This window comes from Carica papaya, chromosome 6, assembly GCF_054855325.1.
Source record: "Carica papaya isolate Zhongbai chromosome 6, ASM5485532v1, whole genome shotgun sequence".
Lineage (NCBI taxonomy): Eukaryota > Viridiplantae > Streptophyta > Magnoliopsida > Brassicales > Caricaceae > Carica > Carica papaya.
The window spans coordinates 23,477,749-23,484,708 of record NC_142314.1 but is presented as its reverse complement, the minus strand read 5'-3'; positions in this window follow the sequence as shown (position 1 = coordinate 23,484,708).

Here is a 6,960-nt window from a genome sequence, read left to right as displayed (position 1 = left end):
ATACAATTGGTGGTGAAAAATTGATTAAGCATGAAATGGTGTATAGACATGAGAAACATGTACCAGTATTGACATGGATAATTCATAACATGTTTCGTTAGGTTTTTTATCTCTGAGGAGTTTCTATTTCTCCCCCCATCTGATCTAAAAAGACATGAGAGGACCCCTCTCTGTGGATGACAGCATACCCTTTGACGAGAGTGGTGACGCGATATTTCTGTAAGGATCACCTTTGGCAATGTACGGCCGTGGCCATAGTTTTTCTAATAGGACGACTGTGGTTGGCACGGCCGTGGTCATAGATCGTGTCATTGTTTGGTAAGACACATATGTGCCGTTGGTTTGGCAAGCTGCAAATTGCTGTTATAATTAAACTGGTCATTCTACATGCGTAGTCAAAAATTCGTACTGCCTTTAGTAGATGAAAATCAGAATGACTTCATAAAAAATTGTGCATATCATGATTTGTTTAATTTTCTCTATTATCAACTTGATTGATTTGATTGATATGACCATGGCATAATGATTTGATATTTTTTTAATAAATAAATTATTTTCATAATTTAAGGAAGGACCCTAACGTGACTCTTGATGGTAAGTATTGATGAAATAGGTAATCATTTTTAAAATCTTATAATATTATTTAATTATTAGTTTCCTTGCTGAGTATACGAAACTCACCCCTTTACATGCCCCCCTCCATATGAGGAAGATAGTGAGGAACCGATCGCTAACCTACCCCTTGAAGTCTTTGAGGATCCCGTGGATCCATAAATCTTGAGTGCATGACATGTTCCGTACTTTGACGAATTCTCTTAGATAGTGATAGAAGTGGCCTTTTTTGTATTTTGATATTTTATATTTTATTACTACTTCTGGCCTCAGTTATATATATAATTGGAACTCATATATTTTATAAAGAATTTGTAATAATTGCTTCACTGTATATAATTAACTACTATGCACTCGTAATCTGTTTCTATATCTGGCACCCTTATGCTTTAATTAGCATTTGGGATGGCATAATAAACACTTACCTTTATTTACCATCACTGTACTACAAATATATACACGCACTTTTTCTTTTGACTCATTTTATAAATATATATATATATGTATATAAGAACTCTCTCTAGCTAATTATAATGATTTGCATACATTTCATATCAAATCTTATCTTTGTTTTTATACTCCTCTAATATGGACATACTTATAATTCATTCCAAAGTCATAACAAAGTTTCAAAGTAGCCAAAGAATCGCTCAGTATCTTCTTTAATCTTCACAAGACCTGCACATCAAAATTAATAATATACATATATAAATACAAGAACATATTACATTTCATTCTTTATATCTATTTTTTTAATTTATATATCTTGTTGATTTCAAAATAAAATCATATATATAATTTATCCTTTTATAATTAGTCACTATATTAAGATCTTATACAAATAGACAAGAAAAGTTAAATATATATTGCAATAACTTTTATAATTCTTCTATAGCCTTAACTACCTCCAATCCCTTTCATTTTTTTTTCTTTAAAGAAGAAACTCCACGTATTAGATCTTTTTCGCAAGCTTGATGCCACGTTAAGTTACTAGCTTAGTGAACCTGTTATGACCATAGACAATTCTGAATATCTACCTATTCTTTTAGATACAAGTGTAGAAAACAAAGAAAAGGACTTTATCCCCTACATTAGGTTCAATTATCACTTATAAGAAAAAGTAAAAACTTGAAACTTGTCACATTAAGCATCATACAATAACATAAGTAGAAAAATAAGAACGACATGTGTAACTTTTAAAGGTGAAATAATAGCTAAACAAACAAAGTAGAAGAATCGTGTAAAACATCGTTATATGAGAAATTATACACACTCACTAAATAGCATCTTTCATTGGCCAATTAAAACCAAATGTTAGAACGTTATAACAAAAACTAAAGAGCTAAAGAAATAGTTAGAACTAATAAAAAACCCTCCTATTCAATGTGATACTCCAAGACCAAGACAATTAATCTTAAATCACTCCTTGGCAACTATCATATCATGATTCACCACTAGTCCAAATATCCTAGGTAAAGCTATCATAAAATCTATATTGCTCACCAAGATCACCAATACATATCTTATAAAGGTCCCGATCCAATTAAGTATGGATGTTTTTGAGATTCTTTACCTACTTAAACTTATTAATTCTCCAAGTTATTGACGTCTTTAATCTTGAAATTGAGTTTAACTATAAGTGAAATCATTTTCAGTAGTTTTGATGTCAAGACTATTAATATTTTTAGATTTATTTCCTACTTAGCTTGTCAATTCATCATGTTGAAGAGAAAATTGTGCAAGGACGCATGTCTTTTTTTTTCTAACTTTATTTTATTTTATAATATTATATGAAAACTTTAATATGAAAATTTTAAGTTTTTAGGATGTTGTCAAACAAATATGAGAAATATGAGCTTGTATTTGTTTAAATAGCAACTACATCTCTTTACTCAAGTTAATGTTGAAATAGGGAGGACGATTAGTTTAGTTTGCGGCAAGTGACTACATGGTTTATTAAATATTTAGAAGATTGGGTGGTGTTTTAAACTTTTGCAATCTTCATCAATTGACTATCTCAAATAAACATAAGCTCCAATATTCTGCCATTCACTTCCTTTTATAATTTATAAAAATGTCGAAATAGTTAATTATTACAAGATAAACCAAAATAAATTATTTTAGAAATATGCAGGTTAAAAACATAAAATTTTAATATAAGTACATATAAGCACATATATATATATAACTAAAACATAACAACTATATCTAACTCATGAAAGAATTCTTTGTTGAACTGTAACTTACCTTTTGATGTATCTATCTCGGGCTATGAAGAGGGATCATATAATAGATTTTTTAAGTATATGTTCTTTTCATGTTCAGCTTCTATTTCGAATCACCTGTATTACCATATAATTTTGTTCTTAAATTATGCTTTTCATTTTCCAAAATCTGGTGATTTTGTGTTTTCTTGTAATTCTCTCATTAATAAAAATGGAACTATCCTTATTGATAAAATTAATTTTTATTTTCCAAAGAGAAAAAGACATATGACTACCTTTTTATTAATAAAATTATCTTTTACTTAAGAAAAAATAAGCAATACTTAACCTACAGCCAAGCCCGTAAAAAGATTTATCCTCAAAGAAAATTGTAGGGTACTTAACCAACAAAGACCTAATTATTTGGAATTAATTAACAACATCCTATATAAAATGAACTAAAAGAGTAACATAGTAAAATGAATAAAGATTAAGATGATGTTGTATGGCTAGTTTCTTTGATAAAGAAAGGTTATCTTACTTTTTTAAAAGTTTCATGATAATTAGAAAATTATAAAGTGCAATAACAATAAACATATATATATACTTCATTGTTTATGTAAAATAGTGATGAATAGCTAAAACTTATAACACAAACTATTTATAAGAAGATACTTTGAAATTATATTCCTAAATATAACATCTTGAATCTTTTAGATAAGGAAGTTAAGGGTAATTGATGCATCCCAAATTTTATGATCGATATGTATGCATGAGGGAGATTCACATGAAAAGCAACCCTACAGGCAATCCAACATTTAAAAATATGTTCCCTAGAACTTCCGATAACACTTTTTTTCATTTCCTTGTGTATATAATAAATTTTTTATTAGCCTAAGGTAAAGTATATTTATATTAAATTTATTAATTAAAAAATAATGCTATCGTGCAAGAAGAACAAATTTTTTTTTTCAAGAAAGAGGATAAAAAGAGAACTTTATTGAGAAAACATTCATAGCTTAAAGGTCACATATATAGATAGAAAAACAAGGCCTACAAAATAGTGAAAACAAAGTTACAAAGAAGCAAAGGTCACATGTATATATGATGCATGTAGAATTAAAGACACTAGAAAAAAGCAAAGGTCACATGTATATAATTCATTTCCTTGTGTATATAATAAATTTTTTATTAGCCTAAGGTAAAGTATATTTATATTAAATTTATTAATTAAAAAATAATGCTATCGTGCAAGAAGAACAAATTTCTTTTTTCAAGAAAGAGGATAAAAAGAGAACTTTATTGAGAAAACATTCATAGCTTAAAGGTAACATATATAGATAGAAAAACAAGGCCCACAAAATAGTGAAAACAAAGTTACAAAGAAGCAAAGGTCACACCTGAGGATTAATTGAAGCCATGTAGAATTAAAGACACTAGAAAAAACTAGGGTTTCGCCACTATAAAGAGGTGAAAAAACTCACATGCATCATATATACAGTTGATAGTCAAGTTAATCAAGAAATCAGAAAAGCCCAGCAATAAATTAAGAATGCGAAAGAAAATCAACATGGAGAAACAACCAGAGACGCAGCTAGAATCAGTTACATGCATCAATTTAGACATATATGTGAATTAGCCTCCTTAAAATAGAAATTTTGAGACCACACAAGCCTCTATTCATAGGAAGATTGTAATTACTACTAAAAACAGTACAATCATTGCTTAGGTTAAAAAGAGTGAATCGTCACATGCAATCAATATTGTGCAAATTATATTTTTAATATAATTACAGCTATCAGAGCCATATTTTGATACATCTTCTCCCACATCCTTTTCACGAATCAATCCAACCATGTTTCACATTGCCTCTTCCTCTACAATGTTCTCCGCGACCATCTCTTATTATTTATTTTCTATCAAACTCACCCATATTCATTATTTTTTTATGGAAAACACAATTTATTGATATATTAGTTATTTAAATTCTTCTAGATATATTAATAGCTCTAATGCCATGTCATCTTGTGAGAATAAAAAATTGTGTTTTATTATTGAGATACCACTATTTATATGCATATGAAAAATAAATGACAAAGGGCCCTTTTCTTCAAAAGGGCCCTTTTCCCTCTTCACTCCTCACCATTACTATGCCTTTAAATTTTTCTAAAAATTAGAAGGAATTTTTAGATAGAGAAAGAGAAGGAATTTTTAGAGAGAGAAAGGAAGAAAAAATTAGGAGACTTACAAGTTCGCTTAAGGAATTTCTAGAAGCTTTTCTTCACTTTTAAAAGGATAAATCGACTCAATTTTCGATAAGGATTTCTTGATATTTTTACTTACGTTTCTAAGTGCTCTTTTTAGTACATTAATTTGGTGGAAATTAAGAAATCATAAAATGGACTCCATGTTTGCTTTGTAATTTACTTCGACTTATGCTTATTTGGTGATTTGTTTAGATGCTTGATATTTAATTTTGACAAAATGATATGATGACAAAATGTGGGATTAACGCTATGTCATACCTTTGGTAATGACAAATAGAGTTGCTCTAAGGAACCCAGGTTTCAAGGAATACCCTGATGGTCAAATCCTAAGATATTAGCTCTTTTGCCGAAAAGGTTGATTAGCCCCACCAAGCTCTAGGTGTGAATAAACTATGAATGTGTGCTAGATCTGAAATGTGATGATCATAAAATAGTGATTAAACTAAAAGAAAAAAAAATGAAAATCCGTTAGATCGTTATCTCTTAAAGGTTTCTGTTTCTTCATCCTCTGAATAAATGTTGGTGAATCCCTCCCTGTGGATGATCGATGTTTCCTTCTAATGAGAGCATACTCGCAAAAATGACATGTAGGGCCACAGTCATAGATTATACCTCAAAAAGGTATGGAATTGATCTCAGAAAGTTATAGAACTAACCTAAGATAGTTATAGAACTGACCTCAGAAAGTTATGGAACTAACCTTAGAAAGTTATGGAACTGTCCTAAAATGGGAAATAAACAAGCTGCAATGGGGAAAATAAAATGAATTTATCATTCATAGTAATAGTTGGGAATCCTTTTTGCCCTTAGTAGATATGTTTCGGAACAGCTTCGCGTGAAGGTCAGTAAAAGACTTAGTAAAGACACAGTTATAATTGTGGTTAAGTAATCATGATGCTCTTAAATATAAACCTTGGTTTAGATAGATGTTGTTGTTTCTTTATTCATAATATGTTCTATGTTATTTCTATCTTTGATATAATGTCTTGGTCACCTGTTTCTTTCAAATCAAAAGATTATTTTCTCTAAATACTTAAAATATGCTCATATGTGAAAGCTTATGAGGTAAGTCAACTTTATTGTGAAGCTTATGTTTTTCTTTAAAGACTAATCACTTTTTAAATCAACGTAGTTTAAATACTATTTTTCTTACTACATTTACATGGAACTCACCTCCAATCTGTGCCCCGTCAAATGATGAAAGTGATGATGCACTCAATGTGTTGCCCCTTAAAGCTTGTCTAGATCCCTTCTTAGATCCTTAGGATAGTTATGAGTGCTTTGTAACGCTTGCACTTTGATGAATCTTTTGTAAACATTTAAATGACTCTATTTTGTATATTCACATTTTGATAGCCAACCATTGGCCTCAAGTGTAAAGTGAATCTTGATTTTTTATGTAAGGGAGTTCTATTCTTCCTCTTCAATGTTAATTCACTTATTAGCACTCGTATGTCTTTTTATTATCTAGCTTCCTCCTACCATTAGGTACTTGGGATGTCACATCGATGAATCTTGCAGAAATGCATTTGACATGTTAAAGGAGAAGTTGATCACAACACCTATCATGCAGCCACCAAATTGCAACTTACCGTTTGAAATTATGTGCGACGCTAGTAATAAGGTCGTAGGTGCAATTCTTAGGTAGCGAATGGGGAAAAATCCACATGTAATCTATTATTCTTCTAGGACTTTAAATAGTGCTCAGGTGACTTACTCTACCATTGACAAAGTGCTACTAGCTGTTGTGTTTGCACTGGAAAAATTTTGTTCCTATATGTTGGGAAATAAGGTTATTATGTTCTCTAATCACACAACATTAAAGTACATACTGAAGAAGAAAGCTGTCAAGCCAAGACTGCTCTGGTGGATTCTGC